This window comes from Petaurus breviceps, unplaced genomic scaffold, assembly GCF_028583685.1.
Source record: "Petaurus breviceps papuanus isolate PSGF00001 unplaced genomic scaffold, PetGlider_PUasm1.0 174, whole genome shotgun sequence".
NCBI lineage: Eukaryota > Metazoa > Chordata > Mammalia > Diprotodontia > Petauridae > Petaurus > Petaurus breviceps.
This window is the reverse complement of record NW_027185761.1, coordinates 30,009,619-30,028,894: the sequence shown is the minus strand read 5'-3', so window position 1 is coordinate 30,028,894 and position 19,276 is coordinate 30,009,619. Positions and strand designations below refer to the sequence as shown.

Below are 19,276 nucleotides of genomic sequence, written 5' to 3'. Positions count from 1 at the left end.
TTTACCTCAGGTTGAAGTCAATTCCTCCCTAGCTGAAGTTCCAGCTGAATAGAGGTTTTGCATGCCATTACTCTCCTTTCCTGTGGCAAAACGCTTGGTGCTAATCTATTCTGGCTGAGATTAACAAGGTGGGGGGGTCCATTGCTCATGCAGAAGCTGACTGAAATTTTCCAGTTTATATAGCAAGAGAAAGTTATCCCCCAGGAGTTCAAGGATGTCTCCATTGTCCTTCTCTATAAAGGTAAAGGAAATAGAATGTCATGTGACAATTATGGGGGTGGGATGTTTCTCTTTTAGTCATTGCTGGCAAGATTCTTGCCAGAATTCTCCTTAATAGACTAGTTCCTTCACGTGGTAGATGATCAAGAATGTGTGAAGCTAGTATGGCTTCAGAAAGCGCTGAGAAATGGTTGATATGGTGTTTGATGCCTGACAACTCTAGGAGAATTGCCAAGAGGAGACAAAAGTCTGTATACATTTGTAGATCTGACCAAGGGCTTTGATACTGTCAGTCATGAGGGCTTGTGGAAAATTATGTTTAAATTTGGTTGCCCGGAGAAGTTCATCAGTATTGTATGCAAATTTCATTACAGCTTGTTTGCCCGTGTTCTGGATAATGAATGATGCTTTCATGCTTTCCCAGTCACCAATGGAGTGAAATAAGGCTGTGTGCTTGCTCCCATATTTTTCAGCATGATGTTTTCAGCCATGTTGTCAATGCCTTCAATGAAGATGAACATGCCATCAAATAAACTACCATACTGATGGTAAATTCTTCAACTTATAAAGGTTGCAAACCCAGGCCAAAGAGGAGGGAATATTGGTGCATCATTTTTTGTTTGCAAACAAGTGTGCATTCAGTGCAGCCTCTGAAGCTGAGATGCAACAAAGTATGGGTCAATTTTCTTCAGTTTGTGCTAATTTGCACCTAATAATTAACTAAAAATAACCAAACCACAGGTGCCGCATGAACTAGCACTGTAGCATTGTTACTTGGAGGCATTGGTTACAATAAATAGAGAAATTTTGAATTCTGTGGCTAAGTTCTCTTATATTGCCAGAATATTTTCTAGGGATGTACACAATGATGTTGAGGTTGACTCACATTGCTAGATTTGGCTTAGTGTTTAAGATGCTCTAAAGAGAAATCATGGTAGGGAAAAAAGTATTTGATTCCAAAACTGAAGGTCTGCAGAGTCATGATACTGACCTCAGTGTTGTATGCCTGTGAAACATGGACAGCAACATGCCAGGAAACTGAATCACTTCAATTTGAGTTGTCTTAGGAAGATTATGAAGATCATCTGACAGGATAAGATACCACACACTGAGGTCCTTGCTTGAACTAAACTGCCAAACATTCAAACTCTACCACAGAGACTGCAACTCTGATGGGATGGCCATGTTGTCTGAATGCCAAATGTATGTTTGCCAAAAAATATTGTTTTATGGAGAACTCATAACAGGCAAGCACTCACACAGTGGTCAGAAAAAGCTATATAAAGACACACTCAAGGTCTGTCCTAAGAACTTTGCAATTGATTGTAGGACAAGTGAGCCATTGGCACAGGTCCACCTAGCATGATGTGCCCTTATCAGAGAAGGTGCTGTTCTATGAGCAAAACAGAATTCAAGTAGCTCAAAAAAAATGCACACTGTAACTTGACTCTAACATAGTGATGCTATTTTGGTCCTCTTCAAGAACAAAGGATAACAACCATACCATACCTTTACCATGCTTTCCTTGACTAATTTTCCAGTCTTGCCTAGCCTACACTCTATTCCCCTCTTCAAATATTACAGGTATATAACTCATTTCCCATTCCCATACCTTTGTACTGGCTGTCTCCTTACAAGGCTTTCTTTCCTCACTTTTACCACACAGAATCCCTTATTTCCTTCAAGATTCAATTCATGTGCCATCATCTCTGTGAATCTTTTCTTGATCTGTTAATGACTAATTCCTACCTCCTTAACTCTATATAGTTTTTATTTATCTTTCATATACTTATATGCATACATGTTGTCTCTCCTAGAATAATGTAAACCCTTAAAAGAAGTATTTTCATCTTTTTTCTTTGTTTCCTGATATACAATAGTTGCTTAATAAATACTTGGTGTTTTTCTGATTATTATTCTACTTCTGTATTGCATAGAACATTTAGTATGCCACTAAACTTAATAAATATTCCTGTGATTCAAAAAGGACCCACAGCCCACTAGCAGATCTCTTTTCCATAGGTCTTTCTGGGCCTCTCAAAATATAGTAAAAATACTCAGATTTTTGCCTCAGAAAAGCCTCACTAAAGGAGAGGAGGTATGACATATTAATGAGGGACTTTTAGATCCTAGATAAGAATCAATCAAGTTTCCTCATTTGTGAAATGTGGATAATACTTGCACTTAAGAGGTACAAACTACCCCTCTATTGATTATTGATGCTTGTACTACCAACCCCACTAGATTATTGTGAGAGAAACAATCCTTTTAAATTATTTTTTTTTCAGTTTTTACAAAGAGCTAGTTACTGAGAACATACAGCAAAAACAAAACAAAGCAACCAAACAAAAAAAACAAAAATTCCTCCCCATCATCATCTGGGGGTGCTCTCCCATATACCACTCTGGTCCCTGAATAGAACGGGATCAAACTTGACTGCTACAAAACATTTTCCCTATCAAGTTTACTTCTGAATTCCACAAGATCAATGCACAATCAGTCCCTTGTCTTATAATACTCAGTATCTTGGCTTTGGGGGTCAATCTATTAATCTATGTCTGGATTGCTCATTGAGGCTAAGGTGAAGGACCATAAACTCTAGTCTGGACTCATGTTCCTGGACTCACAGTGGATCATTTTCCATACCTTTCCAAACTCACAAGATAACAGCCTAGTCTGTTCTATATCTAACACTATTTTACCTAAGGCATAAAAGAGTTGACCTATCAGAGACAGAAATCACAGAAAGACAATGGACCCGTGAGCTCTATAGAAGCAATGCAGGTGGGAGAAAAGGCACAAGGTCTCTTTTTTCACAGTACTTCCTTGAACACAGCAAAACAGAAAAGAAGAAAGTCTATTTTTTTTTTTAAATTTACAAGGCAAAGCAGTTGTAATTTTCACTTTTTAAAATATGACCTAGACAGTTGAGAATAAAAAGCTTAAGGGGGAGAGAGGAAGACTAATTATGGTTTCATTTTCTTTGTGGACCTCATAATTCTTTAAAAATCTGTTAAGAATTAAAATCAAACTACAGCATAGCTTTAGAGTTCAGCAGATTTCCAGGGTCATTAAGTCTCACCTTCATGTTTGAAATGAGGAAACTGAGCCCCAGGTGGAGTCCATGAACTTCCCAAAGGTCACATGGATAGTAAGTGCCAGAGCTGGGGGTGAGACCCTACATAATCTGACTTTAGATCCACTGATCTCCCCATCATGCCACTCTTCCTCTTTCCAGATCTCAGGATGAACCATGTTTTATGTTTCTGCTACATTCTTCACCCTGGCAATGGCACTTTCTTCTTCTGAGTAATGTAAATTACTTCAGATATTGCCATTTCAATAAGTCAGTCATATGTCTCATAGCTCTGAATCACATTAAGGTTCTTATAACCCCTACCTACCTGCTACTCAAATAAAAAGAATGTGTCACTCTCTTCCCCTCCCATGGCCCAACCCTGACAAATGCTGAGGCAGAGCAGATGGATTCCAGTTACACGTTCATCATAGCAGTGTCAACATATTTCATAATAGCAGCACTGAGATTTCATAGCACTTAGTGAGTACAGGTTATGTTCATATACCTTTTCATGTGTGATACTCACAGCTACCTTTGGAGGAAGAAAGGAAACAGCCATTTATTAAGGACCTAATATCTACCAGTCCTTATACTATGTGCTTTATAAATTTTATCTCAGTTGATTCTCACAACAATCCTGGCAGTCAGGTACTATTATTATTCCCATTATACAGCTGAGGAAGCAAAAGTTCACATAGCTAGTAAGTGTCTAAATTCAGAATTGAACTCAGGTCTTTTTGAATCCAGGCTGGGGCCTCTACCCATTCTGTGTGTTAGGTGATGAAAGGAGTATTAATGCCCTTATCCTAATTTTGCAGAAGATAAAAACTGAGGTTTAGAATTAAATGATTGCTCTTGGCACATAGTATGTTATAGGGCTGGGACTAAAACCTGGGGCATTCCCCAATTGATGGGCATCCCTTCAATTTGCAATATTCTGCTACCACTAAATGAACTGCTATAAATATATTATATATATATATATATATATATATATATATCCTTTTCATTTTCTTTATTAATCTCTTTGGGGTACAAACCTAGTAGTGATATTACTTGGTCAAAAGTTATGCATGGTTTCATAGTCCTGTGGACATAGTTCCAAATTGCTCTACAGAATTGTTGAATCAATATACCATTTCCCAACAGTACATTAATGCCTCAATTTTCCCACATCTCTCCAACATTTGTTGGTTTCCTTTTCTGAGATGTTAGCATATTTGATAAGTATGGGGTGCTATCTCAGAGTTGTTGTAATGTGCATTTTTTAAATGAGCAATCGGGGTTAAGTAACTTGCTCAAGGTTACACAGCCAGTTATTTCTGGGTGTGGTGCTAAGTGTTGGAGCCCAGATTCGATCCCCAGGTCATCCCGACACTGGAGCTGGTGCTCTTACTCACTGAGCCACGTGGCCGCCCTGTAATGTGCATTTTTAATCAATACTAATTTAAAATATTTTTTCATATAATCATAGATAGCTTTGATTCATCTAAAAACTGCCTGTTCATATCTTTTGATCATTTATCAAAATTAGGGAATGGCTATTATTTTTATAAATTTGTCTCAGTTCTCTACATATTTGAGAAATTAGGCTCAGAGAAACTTTCTGTAACTTTTTTTCACAATTATTATCACTGAGTATTTCCCACCATTCTATTTTCCCCTTTATCCCACTCTCTCTCCTTTCACCCTCTCTGCCCTCAGAAGTGTTTTGCTGCTGACTATAACCTCCCCCATCAGCCCTCCCTTCTGTCAGTCACCTCACCCCCCTACTTCCCTGTAGGGTAAGATAGATTTCCATACACAACTAACAATGTATGTTATTCCCTCTATGAGCCAATTCTAATGAGAGTGAAGTTTAAGGGCTCTTTTTCACCCTGTCTCCATCTTTACCTCTATGCATCTTTTACATAAATTTACCCCATTCTATCTTTCCCTTTACTTTCCTCCCCTTTCATTCCTCTTTTTTGTCCCTTCATTTTATTTTTGAGGTATCATCACATCATATTTAACTCACACCTGTTCCCTCTGTGTAAATTTCTTCTAATTGCCATAATAATTATAACATTATTAGGAATTGCAAGTATAATTTCTGCATGTAGAGATATAAACAGCTTAACTTTATTGAATCCCTTACCATTTCCATTTCTTGTTTACCTTTTTATGCTTCTCTTGAGTCTTGTATTTGGAAGTCAAATTTTCTATTCACCTCTGGTCTTTTCATAAGAAATGCTTGAAAGTTCTCCATTTAATTAACTATCCATTTTTTCCTCTGAAGGAATTATTTTCAGTTTTTCTAGGTAAATGATTCTTTTGTAATCCTAACTCCTTTGCTCTTTGCAATTTCATATTTTGAGTCCACTGATCCTATACTGTAGAAGCCACAAAATCTTGTGTTATACTGACTGTGGCTCCATGATTGCTGCTTGCAATTTTTTCTCCTTTACCCAGGAGCTCTGGAATTTGGCTATAATCTCCCTGAAAATTTTCCTTTTCAGCTCTCTTTCTGGAGGTAATTGGTGAATTCTTTCAATCTCTATTTTGCCCTCTGGCTCTACAATATAAGGGCAGTGTTCCTTGATAATTTTTCCCATGATTTTTATTTAATTCAAAAATGTTTTTTGTTTTTCCATTTGATACTAAGATTGTGTTTTTGTTTGTTTGTCTAACCATTTTCCTTGAGGAAGAGGGGAAATCTTAGACAATAGACCCAATAGGGTAAGGAACAAGTGAGTCAAGGACATATCATTGGGCCATCTGAGCACTATATTCTAGGAAAGTCATTGACAATCAACCAATAAGCAATTATTAAGCAATCATTAAATAAACATGTGCCAACCACTGTACCATGGGCTAGAGATACAAACACAAAGAATAAAACACTCTCTGTTTCCAAGGAACTCACATTCTATTGAGCAATTCGACATCATATTGGCAGATGGATAATGAGGCAGCCAGGATAATGAAGCTCCTGGAGATTATCCCATTTGAGGTTGATAAAAGTAGCACCTGTTGTTGTTCTGTCATTTCAGTTGTGCCTGACTATTCATGACACCATTTTGGGCTTTCTTGGCAAAGATACTAGAATGGTCTGCTATTTCCTTCTGTAGTTCATTTTATAAATGAAGCAATTGAGGAAAATAGGGTTAAGTGACTTACCCAGGGTCAAACAGCTAGGAAGTGCCTGAGGCCATATTTGAACTCAGGAAAATTATTTTTCCTGATTCCAAACCCAATGCTAGCTACCTAGTAGTTAGGGGTAATTAAAACTGTATAACAGAAGAGCTAGGGGAGCATCACTATAATCATTGTTACCATTGCTGTCTTTAAGTTCCTGAAAAATTATTGTGTGGAAGAATGATCAGTTTTGTTCTCCGCTTCCCCAGATGGCAAACTTAGGAGTCATTGATAGAAGTTGCAGAGAAGTAAAGTTAGGGGACTTTGGAGGTCATTGTTAAATTCCCTCATTTTATAGAGGAAAAAACTGAGACCTAGAGAGAAGTGACTGCTCAAAATCTCATGGATAGAAAATTATGGAACCCAGACCTCCTGAGCTCTTTCTTGATAATTTTTTGACAGATGATGTCGTTTTTTTTAAATCTTAGCTTTCAGATAGTCCAACAATTCTTAAATTGTGTCTTCCCAATCTATTTTCCAATTCAGATATTTTTCCAATGAGGTATTTTACATTTTATACTATTTTTTCATTTAAAAAAACTCAATTGTTTCATGATATCTCATGGAGTCATTAGCTTCTACTTGCCCAATTCTAAGATTTAAGGAAATTGCTTTTCAGTGAGCTTTTATACCTCCTTTTTAAGGATCTTTTTTCTTCAATGAAATATTGGACAACTTTTTCCATTCAGCCAATTCTGCTTTTTTATGAATTCTCCTCTTTAGCAGATTTTTATGCCTCTTTTACCATGTGGCCTATTCTGTTTTTTTTCAGGTGTTATTTTCTTCAGTATTTTTTGTGTGCCTCCTTTATCAAGTTATTGACTCCTTTTTAATGATTTTCTCTTTTCTTTCCCAATTTATCCTCTACTTCTCTTATTTTTAAGATTCTTTTTGAGCTCTTCCATGGATTCTTTTGAGGCCTGAGACCAATTCACATTTTTTTTCTTTGAGACTTTGTCTATACAAATTTGTACTTTGTTTTCTTCTTCTGAGTTCATTTTTAAGCTTTTCTGTCACCATAGTAATTTTCTACGGTAAGGTTCTTTTGTTGTTGTTTGCTGCACATTCTTCCAGTCCATTTCTTGACTTTTAACTTTACATTAAAGTTTCTATTCCTATTAAGGGTATAGATGGCATTACATCAATCTTCAAGTTTGTGTTCAGCTATTTTCAGAGCTAGTTCTAGAGGGTCTATAAGTTTTCAATTCTTCCAAGGGGGTATGATGTAAAAAGAGGTGTGTTTACTACTCTCCTGGCCAGTACTTTGGTCTCTGAGTGACAACAAACACTCTTTCCCCCCCTGGAACTGTAACCAGTGTCTCTGCTACAGTGTGGTTACAAAGCTTGGCGTTCTAGTTCTTTTCCTTGCCCTGCAACTGTGACCCAAGACTGTGCCCCTTATGTGCAATGCAACCAAGTCTTTTATCTAATGCCAGCAAAGGGACCCTTGTAATCTCTTTCTGATCAGGTGTCTGGACCCCTGTGTCTGTATTTTGAGAATTCTGGAAAGTATTGCTGCCAATTTATTTGCTCCCAAAGCAAGCTGCTGGGTTGCTAGGCCTATGTTGGACTGAATTCCACTCTCAATCAAGTGAAACAGAATTTTCCTGCTGACCTTCTAAGCTGTCATAGACTGAAAAAAATATTTCACTTCAGCCTTTTGTGGTTCTGCATCTCTAGAATTTATTTTAAGGCATTATTTAAAGTTGTCTGTAGGGGAATTTGGGAGAGCCTAAGCAAGTCCCTGCCTTTTCTCAGCCATCTTCCCAGATATGTTTTAGAGATGGTAGTCAGTTGTATAGACAAGTCAGTGTATCTCACTTGCATTTAAAATTTCAACAACAATAATCTTTACTTGGAGATCATTCATTTTGGTTTATGGCATATACCCCAAATTAGGTCCATATAAGTTTTACAGCATCCACAGCATACAAAGAAATATATCTCAGAATTAAACAATTTGAAAGTAAGGGTAATGTTTAATTTACTGAGGGAGTAGTTATGGAGTAACTATCCTGACTTGTGTGAGACCTTTGACCTGGGTGCATGTTTGGGGGAGAGGCAATAAGTCATTGTATAGGACTCAGAGGATCCATGTTCAGATGCTAGTTCTGCCACCTGTTACATATGTGATCTTGGACAATCACCTCATTTCTGCTGATCTCAGTTTAATCACCTTTAAAATGAGAGGGTTATACTAAACATTCCTCTAAGGTACCTTGATCATTGATACTATAAAGAATAGGGCTCATTGAACTGTGAACTCAAGAAGAAGCAAACGATTAAATTCCTACCTTCCTGTAGTCCAGTAGTTCTTAATCCTTTTTGTACCATGGACTCCCTTGGCCATCTATTGAAGGCTATGGACTCCTCAGAAAATGAAATACATCGACTTATTGAAGAAATCAATTATATTGAAATGGTTATCAAAATGTTAAGAAAAGGGGGTGGCTAGGTGGTACAGTGAATAGAGCACCAGCCTTGGAGTCAGGAGGATCTGAGTTCAAATCAGGCCTCAGATTCTTAACACAAATACTAGCCATGTGACCTTGGGCAAGTCACTTAACCCCAATTGCCCTCCAAAAAGCAAAAAAAAAAGTTAAGGAAAAAAAGCACTCTGTGGACCCTGGGTTGAGAACCTCTGTTTTGAACCCTACCAAAAGATAGAAAGAATAATTGATGCTTCAAACTCCTACATTTTACCATTTTGTTAATTTGCTTAAACTTTAAGCAGCTTTGGGTAACTGAAGGTACCTATGCCAGAAAATACCAACTGCACACTTACTATTCTCCTTAAGTATACAATTTCTCTCATGTTGAGGATGGCTATACCACTATTTGCCTTGGAGCATAGAGTTACAGTCACTCATTTTTACTGGTTGGGCAGTCCTCCAAACTGTCTATCAACTGGGGCATAGGAATCCACATCATGGACACTGAGAAATGACACCACTGAGATGGAGAGTGGCCCTGAAACCAAAAAGCTGCTTTTTTTCAGGGCAAGTAATGCACTGTCAAAACCTTCCAGCACCTCTTGATCTCAGTGATTTATCTCCTAGAGAACTATTATAAATGAACCCTATTTATTCCACAGAATGAAGAAAAATGAAAAGGACCCTTATACCTTTATAACATGTCTTCAGAAAAAAAGGAAAAAAAAAAACCATGATGAAGTGAATAGGAGGATCAACCTATGAGAAAAGATTAAAAGAACTCAGGGACAAATATAGAGGAAATAATGACAGCCCATGAATATTTGAAAGGCATAAAAACAGATGAGATTGAAAAGTATTTAAAATCATCCAGTAGGGTCTAACTAGAAGTAATGGGATGAGAATCATGGAAAGACTTAGGCCTGCTCTCAGAAACACCTTGCTGTCTCTGTTCAGTGATAAAACTCATCTACTGAGACAAGTAATAAATGTCCCATCAGCTGGGATTTGGAAACTGACATGAAGAAAAGTGCACACACACACACAAACACACCACTTTTTATTATGTGTTTTTAACATTATAAGCCTCTACAAGTTATCTACACAGTGTGAAAGGTCAATTATAAGAAAGCAAAACAAGAAAGTCAAAAAAGTAAAACTAATAATACAGTGACATCACCTGAAAGTTCATGCATTGAACTCAGGTGATATTAGGGCTTTCATTATTAGGTACTGTACTTAAATTAAGTGGATAATGAACTTTACCCTTTGCTTGTTTTTGCCTTCTAAGTTTTGAGGATGGGTAGATTCCAGGATGCCTGTGTAGCTGAGATTGTGATCTTTCTATCTCAGAACTTTTGGCATAGACTTAGACAACAATTATATAATTAAATAACCACAGAACAGCAGCTAGATGGTGTGGTGGATAGAGTGTCAAACCGACTCATCTCCCTGAGTTCAAATCTAGCCTGAGATACCTACTAGTTGCATGACTCTGGTGAAGAGTCACGTTAATCCTGTTTGCCTCAGTTCCTTATCTGTAAAATGGACTGGAGAAGGAACTGGCCAACTATTCCAGTATCTTTGCCAAGAAAACCCAAGATGGAATCATGAAGAACCAGACATGACTGAAAATGACTAAATAACAATAACAACAAATACAAAATAGCAGAGTTTGAAGGGACTTATTTTACAGAAAAAGAAATAGAGGCTCAGAGATCATTTGTCCAAGGTTACAAATCAAAATAATAAAGTCCAGCATGTTAAGAGCAGTGCTTAGGACTAGTGCCCTGGCCATTATTTATTCGTTTTGGTAGGGTGAGGTAATATAGTGGTCTCTTTCCCCCCAATGCATTGTGCTGTACCACAGCTTCAAATAGAATCCTTCATAGGTAGAAGATACTTCTGAGGCTCATAAAACATTGTTTAAGATAATTATTTCACAGATCTGTGATCTGTAGCCAAAACAGCGTACATAGGCCCCAAATGTCCAAAGAAGAAAGATCAGATATCAGAGGTTGTGCTGAGCTGGATCCTACTGCCATTTTCCACTTCTGCCATGTGGCTGTTTAGTCTGAGAGGAGAGGAGGTGATGTTGAGAGCATTTCCAGGGGGATATATGACATTACAGAGCCTTCTAAAAATGGATGTGGCATCTTTTTATCCTTTGTGTAGGACTAGAGAATACGAGAACTCTCAAATGGGATTAAAAAGCTGTAATTTGTTAAAAAAAAAAAAAAGGGGGGGGTGTGGATGGGAAACTATTCACATCTTCATTAACTGGCAATACATTTTCCTGCAGGTTTAAAATATTTTGCAGAGGTTGCATTGGAATTTTCTCTGAAGATTCTTAACATAGAAGGTCTGGAGGCTTGGATGATAACATAACATTCATAGGTCAAGATACAAAAGCCTTTCTAAGGAAAGTCACAGGGACATTTTTCTTTATTTTACAGGACAAATGAGGGCACTGACAGCAAAGAGAAAAAACGATCCCTACGCAGGATGAATTATAATTTATGGCATGCAAGTGGGAAAAACACCTGTTAATTTTATTCATTATGCTACGACTTAGCTTCATGAGGGAGGCAGGCAAATTAGAATGATTTTGATTTTCTATTTGAAGAATTTAAACTGCTGGCCAGAAAAGACTTTTAAACATGCCCTGGTGTGAATTGACATAATTGACTCTTAATTACAGAGGGAAATTAGGGGATAGACCCCATGAATAATAAAGGCAAATTCATCTTCAGGTAATCTGTAATAAAAGACATTATTTTAGGTGGGACTGTCAACTCTCTCCTCAATTATACTTTTTACCCAAGTGCTAATTAGGACGAAATGAGTTTTAGTTCTGTAAATGTATACTCTTTGGTACAGGTATGAATGAGCAACTGAGTTGAAAAAGCCTAGAAAGTAAGAAAGAGAAATAAGGTATCTGATATATAAGGAAGAGTATAATCAATCCCAAAGATGATATTAAAAATAATGACAGCTAATATTTATGTAGCACTTAAAGTCTATGAGAACTTTACAGATTTGATCCCTACACCAACTTTGTGAGGGATATGCTTTTATCTCCTCCAGTTTACAGATTAGGAAACTGAGACTAAGAGAGGTTAAATGACTTGTCCATGATCATAAAGCTAGTAGATATCGGAGGCAGGATTTAGTCTCTGATCTCTTCACAATTAAGTCTAGCACTGTAACCACTATGCGAGCTAGCTACTGATTAAAAGAAGCATATAATTTTGTATCACAAGGGACATTAAAAGTTATTTAGTTCAAATTCCAAACCAATACAGAAATCATTTCTATGACATAGAACCATAGGATTTTTCGTATTGAACAGATGGTTGACTAGACTCTGATTTTACACTTCCAGTGATGACCAGAATACTACTCTTTGAAGCCAAATCTATTGGTATCAGTTCTATCAGAAATTTAGAAACTGATGGTGACTCTATGGACTTTAAGTATACTTTGATGTGACATTTTAAAATAAATGTCCTATTAGAGTTAGATGAGATTATTTAAAGCAATCATACTATAATTTTCCCTTTTGTCTTTAAATCACAATAAATTTTGAACATAGCCTATTTACTTCCCCTTACCTTACTTTACAACAAAGGGGGAAAAATACCAGCTCCAGTAAACCAACATGACAAATGTGTCTTACAGAATATGCAATATTACCTATCAATGAGATGGCTTCAGTGAGTGAAAGTACATGTATCATTTCATATATCCTCTGATCATGTTTTAGTCATTATTATTACAGAAAATTTACTTTTATTTTTTATTCCCTCTAATTAGTATCTAGTCATTTTTTATATGTTTTCCAGGCTCTGATTACTTCGCTTTTCATCAATTCATCTACATTTTCCCATGTTTTTTATGTATTCTTCATGCTCAAGTGAGATGTGGGGGCTTTTTATTCCAACTACAACTTCCAGTGATTCGTCAGTTTCCCAGAATGAGTTCCCCATCTCCTCCTAAGAGTTCTAGGTGGGTCTTGAGGAGACGAGGGTAAATGTCTAATGCCATTGTCTCAATTGGTCCATTGTCCCACCAGTATGCTTTTCTCCAAGATTATTAGTTGTGAATTAATTTGTAGAGCTAGCCTTCGGTATATTCACATTAATTCCACATATATATACATATATATATACACACATATATACATATATATACATATATATATATATAGCAACTTCTATGTATAAGATGCTATGTGCTCAGGATACAAATATGAAAAATAGCATGCCTAATATGGGAGAAAAGGCATGTCCAAAAAAAATTAAGACAAAATAGAATAGAATAAGGGCAAAAGAGACCAAGACAAAATACTCTCAGAAATTTTAATAGGGAAACTCCTTTTCAGCCAAGCAGGAAGGGGAAGGGAGTTATAGAAGGCTTTTGGAAGAAGTATCAATAGAGATGGATTTTGAAGGAAAAGGGATATTTCAAAAGTGAGAAATGTGAAGGGAGTATATTCAAGTCTTCATGTAGACCAGAGATTCTAAGGTGAGATAAGAGGAATTAGTAGTATAGAGAATTTGGAATGTAGAGTGTAGAAAGAATGGGATGATATAAGGTTGAAATATTATCAATGGATGGTGTAGGCCATAAAGCCCAACCTGGGAAGTTTTAATCTTGTTCTGCAAGTAATGGAAGATGTTAATTCTCCTATTCAAAGAACAGTAGTCTTCCAAACAGGGAAATCTCATGATCAGTTTTGGTAGTTGTAAGAATGATAAAGTGGAACAGGAAGACAGAGGAAGCAGGGAGACTAGTCTACTTACACTCTTCTTTCACATTACCCCAGGTGAGAGGTGTCCACGCATGAACTCTGATGGGGATTTTGAGTCCAGTAAAGGAAAGAGAAGAAGGATATTTAAAGGTAAAATCAGAATGACTTGGCAACTGATTTTCATGGGAGTAATGGGGGAGAATTAAGAATGAAAGATGACTAAGGATTTGAGCCTCAGTGATTGGGACCTAAGTAGAAATAAGTAATTGAGACAAAATGCAGGTTTGAGGAGTGATTTGGTGAGCTCAGTTTAACTGTTGAATTGCAAATGGTGCTGGAAAATCAGTTTAAATATTTCTCAGTTAAAATGTAAGACTAAATTTTACTAAACATTTTGGAAAACAAAACATTGAAATAGAAGTCATGGAAAGTGATGGACAGTGATACATATTGTACAAAATAAACAGAAAAAGGGCTAAAAAAAAGGCTAGACAAAACACTCTAAGAAATTTTAACAGGGAAAATCCTTTTCAGCCAACCAAGATGGGGAAGGGAGTTATAGATGACTTCATGGAAGAACTGTCAACAGAGATGGATTTTGGAGGATTTTGAAATGATATAAAGCTGTCTTAGGAATCAGGAAGAACTAAATTCAAATCCCATCTCTATTTCAAACTGGCTATGTGACCCTGGATAAGTCACCTATCTTCTCAGTGATCCTGGATTAACTATCTAAGAAAGCGGTGTCTGACTTCATTAGTAGAACAAGTTTCCTTATCTGGGCTTCCTTATACAGATAAAATAGCAGATCCTGCCCCTATGCTAGCCTATATCCCTACTCTGGTGTGATAACTGAAGCCATGAGAATGAGTTCATCAAGGTAGTGAGTAAAGAGTGAGAGCATATCTAGACTGGAGTGTGGTATATGGGAAGAGAAGGGAAATGAATCAATGAAAGTGACTGAAGTGGAGTAGATAGACAGGTAAGAGCAGAATCAGGAGAGAACAGTCATGAAAACCAAGGGAGAGGTGAATATTCACCTTTACAAAATACTCAAAAAAGTTTGGAGGCTAAGAAAAGACTTGACAATTGTTTCAAGCATTGAAAATCAATTTCGAGTGATGGCAAGGGTGAGGTTGGGGATATAATGATTGATGAAATATAGTCAGTGAATGTAGACTATTCTTTTTATAAAAATAGAAATGAAGGAAGGGAGAAAAATGGAGCAAGAGTTGGATAGCCAACAAGATTAATATACCATGGGAAATGAGTGGAATATCAGAGATAGAGCCCTGGCCTTGCAGGCAGAAAAACCTGAGCTCTAGTCGCATCCCAAATGCATACTAGCTCTTGTATCCTGGGTACACAAAGAGAAACAATAATGAGCATGAATAACAGAGTTAGAAAACTTCAGAGTGGGGAAGACATCTCAGTGGCTACCAAAAACAAAACCAAAAAAGCTTCCCTTCTTCAACATACCTCACCCCTCAAACAGTCATTCAGTCTTGGCTTGAAGACCTCCAGGGAGAGGACACCCCACCCCCCCCATTTACCAAAGCCTCGGAGAAGAGAGAAAAATGAAGAAACTGGAGATTAGGAAGAGGGAGGATGACAGACAGGAAGAATGAGTGAGGGAAGTAGGAGGAGAGAAAAAATTGGCCAGAAATTTTCACTTATTCATTCAGGTTTTGGGAGGTGGATGTGATTTGAGTTTGAGGTTCAAATGTCCTCAGTAATGGCACTTGGCTATCTTTTGAACCTGGACATGATTTGGGGAGATATTCAGAAGATATTCATCTTGGGAATAAAGTGGAATGATTAAAAATTGGTAATGAATTTTGGGGAAAAAAAAGACAATTGTAAAATTGGAAGATTGAGTTTCTTGTATACTGCATACCCTGATTCTGAGAAAGGAGCTCCAAAAATGTTTGTACTAATGCTTCCATCTTTGTAATTATTATCCATCCTTCCAATATGACAATTTTGAAGGGAAATTTACTTATTCAGATGCATGAACTCTAGACTGTTTTAAGAATATAAAGAGGTAAAAGGAGTCTTACTGTTATAATATGTAAAATAAATTCTGATTGATTATGCATAATATTAGCTTAGCATGAAATAGCATCCCTGCCTTTAGAATGCACTTCTCTCATAATATACTGTGAGCTGGGCAGAGCATGCACCCCCATCTGCATTTAAGAGGTGAAGAAAGCAAAACTGAGAGGTTAGAATATCTACCTTAGTTTACACCCCTGGCAATTGTTAGGGTGACCCAATTTTTTCTGATGCTACCTCAGGCACTTTCCCTATGCACTCACTTCTTTGCCTTTGGCTTCATTTCTGAATGGATTGTTCCCATGGGCTTACTCCTTTCTTATTAGGTCTTCAGTTTCCAGGTGGCAGCTACCTGTCTCCCCACAGTGTCTAATGCCATGCTCTGTACACAAAGTTTGATTGGATATCAGACCACCTATGAATTGTGGGCCCTTACAGATAATAAATTAGAAGCAGCTCTAAGCTCAGAAATTGATCTATTACAATTTCTCTTGTTGACAGTTGATTCCTTCTGATAATCTGAAAGCAAAATATTGACTACAAGTAGTAAAATCTTTGCAAAAAAGCAAAAGAAAACTTAAAAAGTCTGATGAAATCCTGATATATAGAACACTAGAATTACAAGAGAAAAGAACTTTGGACATGGAAGAAGATACATGAATCAAAGGACAAGACAACATTTATGATATGAAGTGCAGATTCTCTTACCATATAGTGTACAATACCATATATGCCATTTATTCAAAGAAGTGTGGAGGTTAACACCCCCATAAATGATGGATGAGTCATTGTATGTGTTCATGTTTCTAGCAATTTCTGTCTCTTTTCAGCAGCTAAACACATATTTTAAACAACACAAGTCTTTTCTTAGTGCTTATTCCAAAATGAGAAGAAAATGAGAATCTTAAACAAAACTTCATAAAACAATGAATGTGAAGACTTGAGAAGTAATAAATAAGTGTTTTTGCAAAATGAGTATTTTGCTATTTGCCACAGTTCTCTGTTTATCCTTTCAATAAAGAGGAGTGACTATAAAAATTCTCTTGACATTTCATAGCGAGATTCAAGTCAGTGTTTCAGATAAAAAGGATGTCCTTTACCAATGCATAGGCTTTAGTCTTGGCCTCATGTATCACTGTGGTCATGAAATGAAAACAATACAAAACAAAACTTGCTTCAATTTTGCCTCTTCCCAAATAATGAAAAAAAAACAAACTGATTTTTTCCTCAAGTATGACGCTTTGAATGAATTCAAACTTAGTAGAACAAATTCCCTTAATAAAAGTATTTTTTCTGTAAAACTTTGACTCAGCCAAAAGGATCTAGAGGACAATATGTGGCCTCAAGTTTGTAGGTTTCCCACCTCTGATTCTAACCCTTTTATTTTATAGATGAAGAAATAATAAATGAAAAACCTATATCATAGACTAACTATACTCGCTCAGGGTTATAGCATTTAAAAATGCCATTCATATTTGAAGATTCAAATGCTTAAAAAGTAAGTCCTGTGTCTTGCTGGACTCATAAAAAAAAGTCTGACTTACTGAGGATCACTAAAAATCATGACTTGGAAATGAAACAATGAAATGACTAAATTTATTCAGCTGGATTTTCTCCATACCTGACCATGCTAAAGAGGGTTGTTCACAAAGGCTATTTTGCATGCCAGAGTCTTATTTTAAGCAAAATTCATTCTCAGTTTCTCAAGAGGAAATTATAAAAAGAAACAGAAGGATTGAAATAAGAAAGAATATTGAAAGAAGTGAAAGTACATACTAAAAAACTTAAAAGATCTGCTGAGCCCATATCAGGATTACTGTGGAAGGGAGATCCCTGTCCATGAGAATTGCACATGGAGAGCCATTTGCATAATATTTCTGATAATTTGTCAAAATATTTATTTACATGAATGAAGAGTTAAGTTTATTTATATAAACAAAATTCTTTTAGGAGCAAGGACACTTGATCTTTCTAGTTAATCCATATCTTACAATATACAAGGAATTGATCAAACAACTTGGATGTTGTCGTTTGTCCTTAGTTATTGAAGAGGACCAGTGTCAACATGGGGTGATGTCTTGAATTGAATTGAAGTGAGACAGAGTTAAACAAAGTTGTCAGCATTACTCTCTCTTCCTGAATCATTGAAGTCTAGCAGTAATAAAAAAAATCAAGATGACTAGTGATGGCCTAGGATGCAGTGGATGACTTTTGTGTCTTTGATGTCTGACCACATTTTAAGTGATCCACAGTGCCTGCCTCAGCCACCTTTATGGCAGTTGGAAAAAATTATTCTCATCCATTCCTTCTACCAGGGAAAGTCTTTACATGCTTGGGGTAGACCTCCCCTAACTCACTGACAGGTTTGAGCATGTTGGTTAGTCTCAACCTGGTTTAGACCATCTTCTAAGACACTTTGCAGCTGCTGAATATGCTTCAGTGTTTTGGGGTCCCAGGTGAGAATTGGGTGAATCAGGTGGACACAAAAGGTGGAGGAACAGCCTTGAAAAGGACTGGGCAAGCCCTCATACCACAGATGCTAGTCTTCCCCAATACCCCATGCAGCCCATATCTTGGGATATGCAAGAAATTGATCAAGAAATTTAGCTGTATAAAGGATTGGTATAGTAATAGAAGCAAGGACTTGCAGCTGAAGACTAACACAAAAGCATTCTGTGGTTTATAAGAAGAATATTAGGAAAAACAAATCTCCAAGTGAAATGAGGTTGATGAAGAAAACTGAGGGAAATAGATGTGTTCTTAAAAAAAAAAACATATAGCCAGTGGGAGGGGGGATAACAAATGTGATTGTACTGTTACTCAGAATGGAAAGAAAATAACAATCAAGGATGACAGGAAAAATGTTGAGCTACAAAACTCATAGTTTGCTTTTTTCTATTTCAAGGAGAATGATCTATGAATTGAAAAGAACAAAAATCAACAAGAGGTCAGAAACCCAAAATAAGAGCATATCTAACTTCACGTGATAATTATATTTAAGCCACCAAGACCGGATTAAATACATAGTGATTTATGAAAGGATGCAGGTAGATATAATTGCTGAACCACTGTCAGTAATTGTTGAAAAGTTGTGGAGAATGGGGAAGATACTCCAAAACTAGAGAAGATTGTTTTCTTGCCCAATTAAGGGCAGCATTGTAACATTAATAAAACTTGCTTTCATGTTTAATGATTCTTTCTGTTGTAATGTTTTTGTTTTGAGATTGGGTCTCCCTATCTCCCGCAGGCTAATGGTATGGCCTTTTATAAGCCCTATCTATTGCTTATCAACCTTGGAACCTTTTTTTGGTCATTTCCCACCAGGATCATTTCACCTCTACTTAGGCAGTGTGGTGGGTTCTTCCTCTTAGAGGATTCCCTCATTGGTGCCAGATTTAGTAAAAATATCAGAATAAGTTAGCAATACTATAGTTCACAATTCTATTGCTCAAGTGAGCCATCAGCCTCAACCTCCCCATCAGCAGGGATCACAGGCATGTTCCACCATGACTGGTTCATGGCTGAGGATATTCAAGTGTCCTGGTTTAGTATTTTGAACAT

The 19,276-nt window shown here is 36.8% G+C and overlaps 1 long non-coding RNA gene across 1 annotated transcript in view; it reads left to right on the top strand.

The window, feature by feature from the left end:
- Positions 1-18,874, top strand: part of LOC138158098 (uncharacterized) — a 38,254-nt gene extending 19,380 nt beyond the window's left edge. Inside the window, exons 2-3 of the long non-coding RNA XR_011167552.1 lie at positions 13,736-13,810; positions 18,621-18,874. This is a non-coding gene — a long non-coding RNA (uncharacterized lncRNA). The remainder of the gene's footprint in view (positions 1-13,735; positions 13,811-18,620) is intronic.
- The last annotated feature ends 402 nt before the right edge of the window (positions 18,875-19,276 follow it).